This window comes from Microcebus murinus, chromosome 2 (assembly GCF_040939455.1).
Source record: "Microcebus murinus isolate Inina chromosome 2, M.murinus_Inina_mat1.0, whole genome shotgun sequence".
Taxonomy (NCBI): Eukaryota; Metazoa; Chordata; class Mammalia; order Primates; family Cheirogaleidae; genus Microcebus; species Microcebus murinus.
The window spans coordinates 49,218,672-49,236,862 of NC_134105.1; the positions used below are offsets into that span (position 1 = coordinate 49,218,672).

Genomic DNA, 18,191 nt, shown 5'->3' on the forward strand with positions numbered 1-18,191 from the left:
AAATTTTTTTCAAAAGTCAGAAAAAAATTGCTTTCAGCTTCCCTGGCACCCTGGGGCATGGGAGGTAACAAAACAAAACTGAGCTTGAGGAACGGAAGGTCCGGGAAGAAAGGGATTATCAGATAAATAGACTTGACGTTGCAGACAATGATTACAAATTTAGACAGCTGAGCCAAAAACATCACAAATGTTAGAATGAGGAGTCTATAGAATTGGTAGGAACTGAGTTTCATTCTGATTTTGTTTACTCTGCTTTTTGAAAAACTACCAGAGGTTCTGGGAAAGGGAAGAAGGGTAGGGGTTAATGTGGAGAAAACCTGCCTAAGGACAACCAATACAAGATCTAATTTCTTAGCTGGGCCTGTAATCCTAACACTCTGGGAGGCTGAAATGGGCGAATCACTCAAGGTCAGGAGTTCGAAACCAGCCTGAGCAAGAGTGAGACCCCTGTCTCTACTAAAAATAGAAAGAAATTAATTGGCCAAAAATTTTTAAAAATTAAATTTAATTTAAAAAAAAATCTGATTTCTTACTCTCAGTTGAGGTAAGAAGAGACTCAGCCACACGTATTTACTGAGCACCTTGTGCTAGGCACTAGGGCTACCATAATGAATAACACAAATACAGTCCCCCACCACAGGGTTCGCATGCTATTGGCAAGAGCTGAAAGAATTACTTTACCCTGTCTCACATATTATTTAAGACAGAGGCAATACTTACAGAATGCCTTAAGCTCTTCAGATAAAAGAAGTTACATAAATGAAGATGCACTTAACTGGGAAAATCATTATATTTATTAATCCCTCAATGCACAATGTTAAAGCAGCAGGATGTAGATGATATAAATGTTCTTCCTTTGCCTCAAATAGAGACTCAAGCCAGAAAAGCAAACATGAAGACAGAAACTAACCTTAAACCAAAGCCCAGGCCATGGTAATATTACTGTGTGCCCACTAGTCACCTGCCTGCAGAAATAAAATCACAACCATGCCCTTTGCCCCACTCCCTCTGCCACCCATCACAGGAAACGAGTGTGGGTACAGGGCTCCGAAATAGCAAAGAATGATACTGATGCTTTTCTTACTGCTTTTTTTTTTTTTTTTTTTTTTTTGAGACAGAGTCTCACTATGTTGCCCAGGCTAGAGTGCCATGCCGTCAGCCTAGCTCACATCAACCTCAAACTCCTAGGCTCAAACAATGCTTCTGCCTCAGCCTCCTGAGTAGCTGGGACTACAGGCATGCGCCACCATGCCCGGCTAATTTTTTCTATATATTTTTAGTTGGTCAATTCATTTCTTTCTATTTATAGTAGAGACGGGGATCTCACTCTTGCTGGTTTCAAACTCCTGACCTTGAGCGATCCGCCCGCCTCAGCCTCCCAGAGTGCTAGGATTACAGGCATGAGCCACCGAGCCCGGCCTTCTTACTCTTCTTAAAGGCAATCATTATTCTTGGAATGGTAGTTTGTAAGCTCACCCTAATTATGGCCCAATTGATTAAGAGATGCATAATCTAAGGATTAGCATTCAGACAAATGCTGCTTAACTTAGCCAACAAGGATTCAAAAGAGGAAACAGCTGTGTCGTGCAGGAAGTTGTCTGGAATAAAAGAGTGATTTTTGCCAATAAAATCTAGCCTTAGTAAATTCTTTAGCATCACCTCTTTCTTATTTGAACTCCAAAGCTGGGAACTTTCTGGGATCAATATTCTAAAGACCTGGTTCCTGGGTCTGTGGGGGAGGCAACAGCACTATGGACATCAGAGACAGTTTTGGGCTCCACCCCTTGCTAACAAGGAAGCTGCCTGAATTCTCTTAGCCTCAGATATCCTATCCACAAAATAGGGAAGATGATCGATAATTTACAGGGACTGTTGGGAAGAATAAATAAGCAACCACACATAAAGTTTCTAGCACATTACTTGGGAACTAAGAGGTTTTCTATCAACGTTTTTTCCTTTCCTTCCTTCCTTCGTCTTCTAGGACTTCTTATATACTTTCTTTCTATTTTTTTTTCTATTTTTTTTAAATTTAAGAATATTATGAGGGTACAAACATTTTGATTCCATGATTTGCTTTTGTGCTTATATACTTTTTTAAAGCTGCATTTTTAGCCACTAAACTGCTTAAGGTAAGTAAATGAAGTAGTCACTTTTTTTTAAGAGAAGGAAATTTTCTTTATGTTTCATGTCATGTAAGCACCTTTACCAAAAAGCCTAAGAATGATGATGAGAAAAACCAAAAGCAATGTAAATATTTGTGTGGGTTCTCTTTGTAAGATAAAAAGCCATTCTTTTAGTAAGTTGATGAGGGGACAAGGAGGAAAATGGAGGAGACAAAAATGTAGGGGTATCTATTAAGTGATAGGTACTCAGTAGGCATGTTATATAACATCACCTCCATTAATAAATATGACAGCGTATTGGTACTTCTCTGACATGATATCTCCGCTCTGCTCCCTACTAGCTGTGTGGCCTTGGGCAAGTTATTTCCCCTCTCTGTGCCTTACGTTCCACATTTGTGAATGAGGGAAATGATCATATCTACCTCATAAAGCTGCTAGAATCAGATGAGTTAATAAACGTGAAACTCTTAGAACAGTGCCTGGCACATAGTAAATATTGAATAAATGTTAGTTGTTGTTAACAATCATAATGATAATGATTATAACAATCATAATATTTAAAAGCCCTTAACATCAAGGGTGGCACACAGTAGATGCTTAATAAATGCTACTTAGATAATAAAAGTAAAAGATGATGATACCTAGAAAATGAAAGCAAAAGATCGTGTGTTAAAAAAAAGTTTTCTTGGCTGGGTGCAGTGGCTCACGCCTGTAATCCTAGCACTCTGGGAGGCCGAGGAAGGTGGATCACTCAAAGTCAGAAGTCTGAAACCAGCCTGAGCAAGAGGGAGACCCTGTCTCTACCATAAATAGAAAGAAATTAATTGGCCAACTAAAAGCATATATAGAAAAAATTAGCCGGGCATGGTGGCGCATGCCTGTACTCCCAGCTACTTGGGAGGCTGAGGCAGGAGGATTGCTTGAGCCCAGGAGTTTGAGGTTGCTGTGAGCTAGGCTGACGCCATGGCACTCTAGCCCTGACAACATAGGGAGACTCTGTCTCAAAAAAATAAAAAAAATGATTTCTCTTTCATTAAGTTTATTTTCTATAGGAACTGCCTCTATGTCAAGCAGAAATATAAGAATATCCACTCAGATTTTATTTAGTAAGTTATCAAACCAGAAAATAAACCTTGCTCCTTTATACTAAATCTCTTTTGGAGCCCATAGTGACTTGGAAAATGCCCTATCAGGCCGTTAAGCAGAATTTCCAAGGCCAGCAATTCCTCAGTTCCCTCTCCGCCCTTCTCCCCACTAATTCCCCCCATAAAACACCAACTCAGAGCCTAAAGGCCTCTGGGGAGATGTCTTCTCTATGTCTCACAGCCTCTTCCTCTCTGTCCCTTTCCTACCTCTCCAGCCCTTTACCTGCCACTCCTTTGAGTGCAAACGAAGATGCAGCAAAGCAAACAACTTGGAAAGCTCCACCTTCGCCATGCTTCCTCTCAGGTTCATGAACTTTGCTTTGGCTTCTCACTGTGAGTGAGTCAGCCTTAGACCATAGGAGACATTCAACACGTTTGCTGACTGACTGAATGAAGGACATTGAACTGCAAAACAATCTACACACCAAAGCAACTGTTTGCTATCCAGACTCGGGCTCACTGCAAATATTTACTCTTTAATCATTTCTGCTTGTGGCTTCAATTAGAGAACAATAATGCATGTGTCTTAAACAATTTTCAATATGTGGAGGCAGAAATAGTTCTAGGTTACCATGTAAATAGATACAAAAGCAGCAAATCGCATGGCATTGGTAATGTTAAAGGAACAGAATTGTTTAGATACTTAGAATAACATTGAACATGGAGGCTTGATTGAAAATAGACTTTTACAAACTATTTTATAAGTAACTCATCTACTAATCAAGGCACCCACACTCCCAGATGCTGTGACAAATACAAAATATTTGTTAGAGCTGTTCTTTGCCCTCAAAGGACATACAATACAGTTGTAAAAGGAAAAGTTACATGAGAGGGCTCAGAATATTTCAGCCCTACACTGGTGGTACTAAGAAAGCCTCTCTGTAATTCTGAGAAAAGAATAATTAGTTGGGACCGAGCACGGGGTGGCTCACACCTGTAATCCTAACACTCTGGGAGGCCGAAGCAGGAGGATTGCTTGAGCTCAGGAGTTCGAGACCAGCCTGAGCAAGAGCAAGACCCCATCTCTACTAAAAATAGAAAGAAATTAGCCACACAACTAAAAATAGAAAAAATTAGCCATGCAGGGTGGCACGTGCCTATAGTCCCAGCTACCTGGAAAGCTGAGGCAGGATCGCTTGAGCCCAGGAGTTTGAGGTTGCTGTGAGCTGACGCCACGGCACTCTAACCCAGGCAACAGAATGAGACTCTGTCTCAAAAAAAAAAAAAGAATAATTAGTTGGAATGGAAAAAGTACATAATAAAAAGTTGGAGTTCTCAAAGTACAAAAATACCATAAAATTCACTTTAACCAGATTAATAACTTTCCCCCAAAATTTATCATTTTTAAACATATTTCAGGCAGACTGTGGAATACTTTGGCTATGCTCTACTATATCCTATATTCTTATGAATACTATTAAAAAATACATATTCACATTATAAAGTACATAGTCACATGAGCTACAAAGCTGTAACTCAATATTTCAATACCTATGACTTTCAAAAAAATTACAGATTTTAGAGCTAATTCTAATCATTTCTGAACTCAGAGTCAAATTCTTCTATTTCCTTTTCCAGAAAGTTAAAGAATGCCTAATACATTAGAAATATGATTAACTTTTAGTTCTTTGGATTATTTACTGTGTCTGTGGACTATCCGGCCTTCTTTCCTCTTTATGGAGGGCAGCCTCACTCTGGCCTTTATATGTAAAGCACCTAGACGCGGGCCCTTGGCAGGTAGTAAGTGCTCAGTAGCTAACACTATTATTGCTACTGTTGCTGTTACTACTACTATTATTACTATTACTACTACTGTGGCTTCTGCTATTGCTCTTACTGTTGCTTCTATTATTACTCCCACTGTTACTGCTGCTGCTGTTATTCAGCCTTTGTTCACTAACTTCCCTCACCAAAGGCAGGCAACATAAATAAAAGAACATGAGACTTACTCGAAATCTAGAGGTCCAAAGACCCTTGAATGTGTGAACTTGAATGGAAAAAAGTTTATATCTTTATTTTCATTATCCTGTAAGTGGGCTGGGCGCAGTAGCTCATGCCTTTTAATCCTAGCACTTTGGGAGGCCAAGGCAGGATGATGGTCTGAGGCAAGGAGCTCAAGACCAACCTGAGCAACATAGCAAGACCCCATCTCTACAAAAAATAGAAAAACTAGCTCGACTTGATGGCACATGTCTGTAGTCTCAGCTACCTGGGAAGCTGAGGCAGGAGGATCACTTGAGCACAGGAGTTTGAAGTTGCTGTGAGCGAGGCTGACGCCACGGCACTCACTCTAGCCTAGGTGATGGAATGAGACACCACCGTCTCAAAAAAAAAAAAAAAGCATATATTTGGGGGTTTACCTTTTTATAGCTGTCTGTATAACTGGCTTCCTTCATAATCTTATGCATTTTGTTTTACTCATTTAAAAACATTATGCCGAGAAGGTGCAGTAGGCTTCACCAGACTGCCAAAGCGGTTCTGGCACAAAAATGGTTATGGACCCCTGCCCTAGACATTGACTTACAAAGCCTTTACTCACACTATCCCCTGTGCCTAAATCCCTTCCCTTCTTTTCCTATTGATTCATTCTTCCCAGCTTGTGCAAATTTGCCTTCTTTGTGAAACCTTTCCCTCCCTCTTGGTCATTGGAATCAAATTGTTTGTTATACTTCCTGAGTTTGAAGCTCTCTTTTACTAACTATATAAATCTTGGACAAGTTCTTAAACTTTCTTAAACTCATTTTCCTTACTTGTAAAACGGAAATAATAGTAGTAGATGTAATACTTATAATGGTTGTGAGTATTAAACAAGATTATGCATAGCAAATGATTAATATAATATTTACAGTAGCAATTGTCAAACTTTTTAGTTTCAGGACACTTTTATTCTCTTAAAAATTTCTGAGAGCTCCAAAGGGCCTTTGTTTATGTGTGTTGTATCTATAGATATTTATGATAGTCATATTTTTAATGTTTCTTTACCAATCCATTTTAAAATAATAATAATAAATCTTGTTATATGTTACATAAATTACATGTTAACATAAATAACATATTTTATGGAAAAAAGCTATATTTTCAAACAAAAGTGAGAAAACTGACATTATTTTCCTTTTTTTTTTTTTTTTTTTTTGAGACAGAGTCTCACTTTGTTGCCCAGGCTAGAGTGAGTGCCATGGCGTCAGCCTAGCTCACAGCAACCTTAAACTCCTGGGCTCAAGTGATCCTGCTGCCTCAGCCTCCCAGGTAGCTGGAACTACAGGCATGTGTCACCATGCCTGGCTAATTTTTTCTATATGTATTAGTTGGCCAATTAATTTCTTTCTATTTATAGTAGAGACGGGGTCTCGCTCTAGCTCAGGCTGGTTTCGAACTCCTGACCTTGAGCAGAGCAATCCGCCCGCCTCGGCCTCCCAGAGTGCTAGGATTACAGGCGTGAGCCACCGTGCCCAGCCTATTTTCCATTTTTATATTTCTCTTTAGTGTCTGGCTTTAGTATCTATTGTAGTATGTTGTTTTGATTTATGTATAGGAAGAAAATTGGGCCTCACATAGCTATATAGTTGGAAAAGAGAAGAATATTTTAATAGTTGTTTCAGATAAAATAGTGTTTTTCTTTAATATTCTATCAATTTGACAAGTAGTATTTGGTTAGTTAAGTTACTTGAGATGTAGAATCTGAAACAACATCAATAAACTTTTCATCTTCTGTTGCATTAAAATACATTGGTCTATCTTGCATTTTGAATGGGTCTTTTACCCAATTATAATTTCATATCATCATGCATCTGTCATTTGGAATGTGTTGATCCACTGAGTTATACATATCTTCCCAATATTGATAGGTTTTATTATACAATATAGAAAAAAATCACATTCATAAATAGCACCACGATCTCATCAGAAAAGTCTTTAGGTTTTGGGAAGCTGACACATTCACAGTGGATAAAAGCCCTCCAAAATTCCTATTTTCACATGAAAGTTCAAATTTTATCATCAATAACAAACACTGTCAGTTGTTTTTCCTTGAAGTAACTTCATTCCCTTCATTCATTTTTTAATTTTGTTTTGTTTTGTTTTCCTTTTTATTTTTAATTATTGTGGGTACATAACAGTTGCATAAATATATAAGGTACATGTGATATTTTGATACAGGCAAACAATGTAATAACCAAATCTGGGTATATCCATCACCTCAAGCATTTATCATTTCTTTATGTTAAGAACATTCTAATCCCACTCAATTATTTTAAAGTATACCACAATTTATTGCTAATTATAATCACTTTGTTGTGCTATCAAATATTGTTCAGTCTATCTAACTATATTTTTGCACCCATTAACCATTCTCAGTTTATCTCCTGCCTCCCTACTACCTTTCCCAGCCTCTGGTAACCATCATTCTACTCTCTGTCTCCATGAGATCAATTGTTTTAATATTTAACGCTCACATATGAGTGAGGGTGTGTGAGATTTGTCTTTCTGTGTTTGGCTAATTTCAATTAACAGAATTTTCTCCAGTTCCATACATATTGTTGCAAATGACAGGATTTTGTTCCTTTTTATGGCTGAATAATATTCTGTTGCATATAGGTACCAATTTTTCTTTATCCATTCATCAGTTGATGGACACTTAGGTTGATTCCAAATCTTGACTTTTGTGAATAGTGACGCAATAAACAAGAGAGTGCAGGTATCTTTTTGATATACTGATTTCCTATCTTTTGGATTTATAGCTAGCAGTGGGATTCCTGTGTCATATATTTTTAGTTTTTTGAGGAACCTCCATGCTGTTCTCCATAGTGATTGCACTAATTTACATTCCCACCAACAGTGTACGACGATTCCCCTTTCTCCACATCCACACCAGTATTCATTATTGCCTGTATTTTTTATAAAATCCATTTTAACTGGGGTCAAATCGTCTCTCATTATTATTTTGATTTACAATTCTCTGATGACTAATGATGTTGAACATTTTTTCACATAACTGTTGGGCTTCATTCATTTTTGAGAAGACATCTGCCAAATACCCCTGTCTAAATAAAAGTACTTTGCCTACCAGTTGTTCTTTCAAGTAAAAATGGGATTCCATGAAAAGAAGTGACTACTCATTCATGCATTTCCCTCCAGATAACCATCATGCTTTGGTGTTCATCAGACGTGCTTTATGCCTATTTCCCATTTTGTCACATAGAATATCGAATGGGTGTATACTCAGGATCTTTATTTATTTATTTATTTATTTTATTTTCTTTTTTTTTTGAGACAGAGTCTCACTTTGTTGCCCAGGCTAGAGTGAGTGCCGTGGCGTCAGCCTAGCTCACAGCAACCTCAAACTCCTGGGCTCAAGTGATCCTGCTGCCTCAGCCTCCCGAGTAGCTGGGACTACAGGCATGCACCACCATGCCCAGCTAATTTTTTGTATATATATTAGTTGGCCAATGAATTTCTTTCTGTTTATAGTAGAGACGGGGTCTCGCCCTTGCTCAGGTTGGTTTCGAACTCCTGAACTCAAACGATCCGCCCGCCTCGGCCTCCCAGAGAGCTAGGATTACAGGCGTGAGCCACCGCGCCCGGCCAGGATCTTTATTTATTAAAATTAATGATTTTTACTGCTTCATCAAAGCATTTTTAAGTACATTTTTTCCCTATGTGTGCATGGCAGTGATAAATACAACAATGCATTAGTGTCACATTCTGGTGCCATTACTTTGATTCATGTTAAGGCACCAGTAGTTTTAACACCATTGCTTTTACACGCTTGGTGCAAATGCCCACACAGTAAAAAGGCAAATAGTATCTTAGTATTACTGTGAAAATGTTTTTGACTTTGTAGACCTACTGAAAAAGTCTCAGGGACCCCAGGGGAACCATGAACTTCACTTTAAGAACTGCTTGCCCATAGCATACTATGTGCTTAATAAATGTTGGCTATTGTCATACAGTCATACACCACATAACAATGTTTTGGTCAACCATGGATTGCATGTATAACGGTGGTCCCATATGATTATAATGGAGCTGAAAAATTTCTATCACCTAGTGACATCATAGCCATTATCTATCATAACATCGTAGCACAATGCATTACCTTTTCTATGTTTTGATGTGCTTAGATACACAAATACTTCCCATTGTGTTGTAACTGCTTACGGTATTCAGTACAGTAACACGCTGTACAGGTTTGTAGCCTAGGAGCAATAGACCATATCATATAGCCTACTAGGTGTGTAGAAACAACTGAACAAACTCAAGTCAGTCCAATCAGGCTGGTCAGTAACTCTGGTGGAAAGAGTTGACGTGGATAGTTACTTATTTTCATTTGTTTATTTTTAAGGTAGACATTTTCACTTTAGTATTTTTATTTAGGAAATTAAATCTGTATAATAACCAACCAAGGTTACCTTTTGGGGGGAAATAACATTGACTTTTTTCCTTGCTAAAAAGGTAACATGTAAATTGTAGAAAATACAGACAAAAAAAGAAAGAAAAAAAAAATGACTGGTAATTCCATCACCTAGAAATACCTTTATTGAAATTTTGGTATGTGTCTTCTTTTTTTTTTTTAAAATATGGAACGCTTCTCGAATTTGCATGTCATCCTTGCACAGTGGCCATGCTAATCTTCTCTGTATCATTCCAATTTTAGTATATGTGCTGCCAAAGCGAGCACGGTCTGTGTCTTTTTTTCTAGGCAAATTGGTGATTTTTTTTACCTCTTTTTTTCTCTAATTCCATATAATGAATAGTATTATTCTAGATTATTATATATCTTTCTCTAATATAACTTTTAATATGTATGTATATGTTATTTGGATATATGCAGAAAAAATTGGTTTGGTGTAAGTGGGGGATTATTTTATTTTATGTTTTTCCCACATTATTTCTGTCCTATCTCATCATCAGCTAGAAAAACTATGAATCAGCAGTAATACAGAATGAAACGGTAAGTAAACTCAAAGGATCCGCTGAGCATTTTACCTTTCCATCATTGTTACAAGCACCATGGCAATGAGTAACACATTCATGGCAGAAACAGTCCAGAAAACAAGAAAGAAATAGAAATTTAGAACACACACAAATAAGACATTTTAAGATGTATCTACAGAAAAATAAGCCTGGATCATGTAGCCAAGAAGAAAGAATTCTCCTCTTGGGAAGTTGCACAGGAAAATCCATGATGGAGTGTGTGGTAAACTGTTCAGATGGTCCATTGAAAGTCAACTCAGAAGCTGCATGAAATGAATGGGCAGAGACAGAAAGACTAAAATAAGTAGGAGGCAAAGTATAAAGAGCTCTATTACTGCATAGCTACAAGGGAAATTTAGGTGGAGGTTAAGGGCACTCCATTCTCAATTCCCTGTTTCAGTTCTTTGAAATATGAGTCCCTATCTTGAACTTTCTGCTTAATTTCAAAGATTGTACAGTCTGTTGAATATAAAAGAAACATCAAACTGAGAACACTACCAAAAAGAGAGAAAAAGTCAAGAGGCAACAGAGGGAGACAGCACATAAGAGGGAGATGAAGTGGAACTGGAAGGTCCCAAAGAAAACTATACATAGTCTCTCTCTCTCTCTCCCCTGCCTCTCAGAATATATCCTATATTCTACTGTATACACAAAATCAGAGGTCTGGGAACAGTAAGTAATTTCTGAATTTTAGTAAGGTTGAGGAGGTCATTTTTACTCCACATGGTTCAGTGGCTTAACTAAGATTCAGAGAGTTCCAAGTTCTATTCTCCACTCTTTCAATAAAGTATTGGGAAAAAATCTAACCCCCTCAGACCAGCATTCTACATCCTTAATTCACACTTAATTTATGCTCCCCAACTCTGCTTTTCCTCCAAGGTCATTCACGCAACTAAATTTGTCCATTCCATTCAAGCCAATCTCACTACAAACCCTTGAAGGCATCTTGCTAAAAGTCTGCCTCCGAGTACTGATCCGTGTAATTCCCGGGGCTGCTTGCACTTCTTTCTACCATTAGTTCCTTCAACCCAGATCAAAATTCACCTGCCCCCACCAATCTTGCTTAAATAATGTTAATACCACTGTGTCCTAATCGTTCATTTATTCCAGTCATTTGAAAGAACATAGCTTATTCATATTATTATTGACACATTGCTCTCAAATGGTTTTATTTGGGCCTTCTTTATTCCTTGATTGGATTGTAAGTTTCTTGAGGACAGACACCACAACTTCTAATTTTTTTATTTCAAACAAATAGAAAAAAGAATAAGTGAAGGAAGGGGAAAGAAAGAAAAAGGTAAAATGGAGAAGGAACAAGAAAAAAAAAACAAGAAGAGAAACAAAAGATAAATCCGAGTCTATTTTCGAATACATAGAATGAAAATAATGGCATGGAGCTGGGCTTTGTGAAAGTCATATTGACGTAAGTCAGTCTAATTCTAATGACCAATCAGTCTAAGATTGCAACCAACTCTTCCCCATCACTGTTCCCACACTCTGATTCTACCTTTCCTAATTGCTTTTTCTAATAAGCATATTCTAAATCTAATGACCACGCTCTTTAAAATTGCAACCCAGCCCATCCCTCTTATCTTGCTCACTTTTCTTTTTTATACACTTACCACCTTTTAACACACTACATAATTTACTTATTATGTTTTATTATTGTCTCCTCACCACACCTACCAAACTCAAAGCAAGCTCTGTGGTGGCAGAGATCGTCAGCTATGTTCTCACTGCTTACTCCCAGCCCCTGGTAGACCCTTCCTGAATGGAGAAAGCTCTCTAAAAATGTCATATACGGGCTCTGAAGTTTTCACAAATGCCCACAACAGAGTCACGTGAGCAATGGAAAACTACTCCCTCACTAGTGCCGCGCATCAGCATTATCAACCTTCTAGAAGATGAATGATTTCAACCCCAAGTAGATTAAACACTCTGAAAAACTGATGCTGTAGAAAATCAGGCAGAACTTTACAGAAGTTGCGCTAAGTGTGGGCTTCCCCACAGGCCCCGGTTGTTAACCAAATGAAACAGTGATAAGGGTGACAGGTGGCCTATCTGGCACAGGGACCTTCAGTGTTCTCTCCTCACTGAAAGTGAAATCCTATAAAAGGGCCTGGCTGTCTCAGGAAATCTCTTTGATTCTGAAACTAATTGTCTTAGGTTTCCCTTGGCTCCACCCCAGTTCTTTGCTTGTGGAGAAGTTTATATAGCCTTTAAAAGACATGTCAGCAAGAAATAACCAAAAAACACAACCTTGCCACAAACTCAGTAATTCCTCCCAGGGTGCCCAGAGCAGTCAAAGCAGCAGATATGGGTTCAGATACTGGTTCTATCACCTTCTAGTTGATTGACCTATAAGACAATTTGACTCTCTGAACTGAGATTTCCTATTCTTCAAAATAGATGACGGGGTTCAGGACATGCTATCTCTAGATATAGCACGTAGGTATTTGAGAAAAAAGCAGAAGCAGGAAGGTCTTTCTGCCCTTCTCCCACCCTTCTCTCCTGAAGCAACCCACTAAAGAATTCTCTGATCTTCCTCTAAAGTAGGTCACAAGACCCTCGTTCCCAAAAGGTCCCCTCTACAGCCAGAGGAAAGGAATGTCCATATCTCTGACGACAGGGACACAGAGAAGAATCTGAAGAAATGGGCCCTGCTGTTTACCCCCCAACTCCAGGTGATTACCATTAGACCATAGCCTCTTGCCCTCCAATCACACTTCTGCATGGCTATCCATAACAACACAGTTTTCCCAACACAGTCTTCACTTCTGAAGGCTCCCGTATTGTATAAAACATACACAGGCAGACCATAGAGATACTGCAGGGTCAGTTCCAAACCACTACGATAAAGGGAATATCCCAATAAAGCGAATCTCACAAAATTTTTTGGTTTCCCAGAGCATATAAAAGGTATGTTTACACTATACTGTAGTATATTAAGTGTGTATAATTAAGCATTATGTCTAAAAAAATGTATATACCTTAATGAAAAAATACTTTATTACTAAAACATGCTAATGATCATCTGAGCCATTAGCAAGTCATAATTGTTTTGCTGGTAGAGGATCTTGTCTCGATGTTGATGGCTGCTGACTGATCAGGGTGAGTGGTTGCTGAAGGTTGGGAAGGCTATGGCAATTTCTTTTTTCTTTTTTTCTTTTTTTTTTTTTTGAGACAGAGTCTTACTCTGTTGCGCAGGCTAGAGTGCCATGGCGTCAGCCTAGCTCACAGCAACCTCCAACTCCTGGGCTCAAGCAATCCTGCTGCCTCAGCCTCCAGAGTAGCTAGGACTACAGGCATGTGCCACCATGCCCGGCTAATTTTTTATATATATTTTTTTAGTTGGCCGATTAATTTCTTTCTATTTTTAGTAGAGATGGGGGTCTTGCTCTTGCTCAGGCTGGTCTCGAACTCCTGAGCTCAAACAATCCACCCACCTCGGCCTCCCAGAGTGCTAGGAATACAGGCATGAGCCACCGTGCCTGGCCGGCAATTTCTTAAAATATAATTGACTCTTCCTTTCATGACAGATTTCTCTGTAGCATATGATGCTGTTTGACAGCATTTTACCCACAGTAGAACTTCCTACAAAATTCGAGTTAATAATCTCAAAGCCTGCCACTGCTTTATCAACTAAATTTATGGAATCCCTTGTTTTAAATCCCCTGTTATAATTTCAACAGTGTTCACAGCACCTTAACCAGGACTAGATTCCATCTCAAGAAACCATGTTCTGGCCAGGCGCGGTGGCTCACGCCTGTAATCCCAGCACTCTGGGAGGCCGAGGCCAGTGGATCGCTCAAGGTCAGGAGTTTGAAACCAGCCTGAGCAACAGTGAGACACCGTCTCTACTAAAAATAGAAAGAAATTAGTTGGCCAACTAAAAATATGTAGAAAAAAATTATCCGGGAATGGTGGTGCATGCCTGTAGTCCCAGCTACTCGGGAGGCTGAGGCAGAAGGATTGTTTGAGCCCAGGAGTTTGAGGTTGCTGTGAGCTAGGCTGATGGCATGGCACTCTAGCCTGAGCAACAGAGTGAGACTCTGTCTCAAAAAAAAAGAAAAAGAAAAAGAAAAAAAAAGAAACCATGTTCTTTGCTTATCCATAAGAAGCAACTCCTCATCTATTCAAGTTTTATCATGAGATTGCAGCAATTCAGTCACATTATCAGGCTCCACTTCTAATTCTAGTTTTCTTGCTATTTCTATCACATCTGCAGTTACTTCCTCCACTGAAGTCTTAAACCCCTCAAAGTCATCCATGGGGATAAGAATCAACTTCTTCCAAACTCCTGTTAATGTTGATATTTTGACCCCTCCCCCCCCCATGAATCACAAATGTGGTTAATGGCATCTAGAATGGTAAATCCTTTCCAGAAGGTTTTCAGTCTACTTTGCCCAAATCCATCAGAGGAATCACTATCTATGGCAGCTATAGTCTCAAATCATAAGACTTCAAAGTCAAAATCACTCCTTGATCCATGGGCTGCAGAATGGATGTTGTGTTAGCACGCATGAAAACAATATTTGTTTCCTTGTACATCTCCATCAGAGCTCTTGGGTGACCAGGTACATTGTTAATGAGCAATAAACTTTTGAAAGGAATCTTTGTTTTTGAATAGTAGGTCTTAACAATGGGCTTAAAATATTCAGTAAACCATGCTGTAAAAAGATGTATTGTCATCCAGGCTTTGTTCTTCCATTTATAAAGCACAGGCAAAGTAGATTTATCATAGTTTTTAAGGGCTCTAGGAATTCTGGAAAAGTAAATGAGCATTGGCTTCAACTTAAACTGACCAGCTGCATTGGCCCCTAACAAGATAGTCAGCCTTTCCTTTGAAGCCAGGCATTAATTTCTTATCATATGTGAAAGTCTGTAGCTAGTTAAAGCAAAGTATAGGGCAAGGACTAAATAAAACCAACAAATATACTTTATTTGGCCCACATAATTAAAACAATTTATAATTGATTGACAACATTTAAACATAGACAGGTTTCACATCAGAATGCAGGGTTCCGGCTTCTTTTGAAAATTCAGATCTATAAACAATGGACCTACATTCCTGCATGGCAACAACAGAAGCAATGGCTAAAACTGGTTAGCAGCTATCCCTTTTGGACAAGTCATGACTTCTCCAATTCATTCTGGCTTATTCCCCTTTTCTATCTGTCTTTGTAGAATTAGTACGTTTAGCTGTAAAGAAGAGAGTCTTAAACATAAATGGAGTGGAGGGGAAAGTACATGCTTTGGGCTTGTACAGATCTCAGTTTCAATCCCAGTTCATCCATCTAAATGCCCACGTCACTTTAGGCAAGTTACTCAATTTCTATAGAATTTGTTTTACTCATCAGTAAAATGGGAATAATAATAACTACATTGTAGAAATTAGTAACAACTCAATAAAGTAAAACATATGTGGGAGCTGTACCACACAGTTGCTTAATGAATTACTAATTCTTTTCTTTGGCTGACTCAATATTGGGGGATAATTGGGGGTGTTGATGCATGGAAGTGTAGATCCTAAATGTTTTTTACAATACCAAGAATTCACAAAAGTGCAGATACTTTCTCCCTGAGTGTAAGGCAAAGATCTTGGGAGATAGGAGATTCTTAGGGGCCATAACATAATTAAAATACTTTTATTAACTGAAGTTGCATTTTTATTTATTAATGTGAAAGAAAAGCTTTGGAGGTTTGACACCTTTGCAGTGTTTTCAAGTCACACCAGACCCTAATAATGGCAGGTTTGGGGAGCCACATTGCAGCTTTGTTTCACACCCTCAGTAGCACATGTAAGTTGCACAAGCCAAACTTTTGGCATCTATAGGTACTATGATTTACGACAACCAAAAGATAAGGATGAAAAACAGAATGAAAGGGATGCAAAAGATGAGAGAGCCATGTAACTGATAAGGGGTTAATGTTCAAAATATATAAGGAACCCAAACAACTCAATAATAAAACAAATAACCCAATTTAAACATGGGCAAATGATCTGAACAGACTTTCTCTAAAAAAAAGACATGCAAATGGCCAAGAGGTAGATGAAAAAATGCTCAACATCTTCTAAAGACCCGGAAAATACAAATTAAAACCACAGTGACATATCACCTCACTTCTGTTAGAATGGCTATTATCAAAAAGACAAAATATAGTGTTAGAGAGGATGTGGAGGAAAGGGAACCCTTGCACACTGATACTGGGAATGTAAGTTAGTACATCCATTAGGAAAACAGTATGGAGGTCCCTCAAAAAATTAAAAGTAGAACTGTTAGAGCCGGTTTCCCTCAGCCCCAGGAACAGAGAGACAGAGTCACCAAGACTGCAAATAACAAAGGAGTTTATTGGCTCGCTGGAGCTAGGGTCCAAGTCCCAGAGCACCTACGCTGTGGCCTCCCTCCAGACCAGGAACCCGCCCTGGGGTAAAGATTGAGCTTTTATACTGTTTTTGTGGGTTACATACGCAGGACACACCATCCCTCCTCCCCCCTTAGTTCATTCGCTCCTTTAAAAGAGGCTGATCGCGTTGGCTCCTAATTGGTTGGCTCCGAGGTTGTGTTGGCTCCTGATTGGTTGGTTTTGAGCCCCAGGACTCTCCAGTTGTAATCAGAGTCATTTGGGGAAGGGGGAGGACCCTCATCGGGAAACCGAAACTTAGGCCTACTCCAGGAGGTTCAGCCTGTCTTGGAGTCACTCCTACTCCCATTCCTGTTCTACAGAACTGCCACGTGATCCAGCAATCCCACTGCTGGGTATATAGCCAAAGAATATGAAATCAATATGTCAGAGAGATAGCAGCACTCCCATGTTCACTGCAGCGTTATTTACAATAGCTAAGATATGGAAGCAACCTAAGTGTCCATCAATGGATGAATGGATGAAGAAAATGCAGTATATAAAAAAAGAAGAAAATCCTGTCATTTGGGACAACATAGGTGAACCTAGAAAATGTTAGGTTAAGTGTAATAAGCCAAGTAAAGAAAGACAAATAGTGCATGATCTCATTTATAAGTGTGGTATAAAAAGGTTGAATTCATAGAAGTAGAATGGTGGTTACCAGGGGCTAGGGAAGAGAGGGATTGGGGAGATATTGATCACAGGATACAAAATTTCAGTTAGATGGGAGGATTAAGTTCAAGAGATCTCTTGTGCAACATGGTGACTACAGTTAATAACAATCTATTATATTCTTGAAAATTGCTTAAGAGAATGATTTTAAGTGTTCTCACCACAAAAATGTTAAATATGTGACATATGCATATGTTTAATTAGTTCATATGTGACATTTCACAATGTATACATATTTCAAAACATGGTAAAGGTATACACTTTTTGTCATTAAAAATAAATTTTAAAAATTAAAGGAATCTGAATAAACTATGGACATTAGTTAATTTTTAAAAATGAGAGATCAAATATCAATAAAAAATTTTTCCTGTTTTACAAAAGCTGGGACACAAACCAAAATGTTTTCTTCTGTAGACTTGCCCCTCTTGGCATAAAATTTGTATCTCATTTGAGGACCAGCCTGTTCCATAATAGCCGCTGCCTAGACTCAAATGCCTGCCCTTCACAGTTCTTACGTCATGATTCATATACTATCCCATCTCCTTTTGACTACCTGCAATTACTTGTGACAAATGATTCTTCAGTGTATTGTCTGCTTTACCTTTTCAAAACGTTTCCGTGGTTCACAGATAAGTCATCTGATGTATACTGTACCGTCTCTCCAACAGTAAATCCAGCCAGTGAGGGACCCCTCCCAAAATTCTATTGTACTCTGCAAGTTGGCCACCCAAAGTAAGAATAATTCTTCTAGTATATACAAATAAATTCCATTTGAATACCTCATTTAGCTATAACAATAAACAGATATGTAGATAAAAACTAGAAGAAAACGTAAGTGAATTAGTTACTTATCTCACAGTAGGCAGGACTGTAG

General features: G+C 38.5%; 1 long non-coding RNA gene and 1 other non-coding gene across 2 annotated transcripts in view; both read right to left on the minus strand.

The window, feature by feature from the left end:
• The window catches only part of LOC142876837 (uncharacterized), a 174,250-nt gene that overhangs the window by 90,136 nt on the left and 65,923 nt on the right, over positions 1–18,191 (minus strand). The gene's annotated exons all lie outside the window — the stretch shown is intronic.
• Positions 9,838–9,944, minus strand: LOC142869695 (U6 spliceosomal RNA). Its single transcript, XR_012918269.1, has one exon. It is a non-coding gene; the product is annotated as a U6 spliceosomal RNA (small nuclear RNA).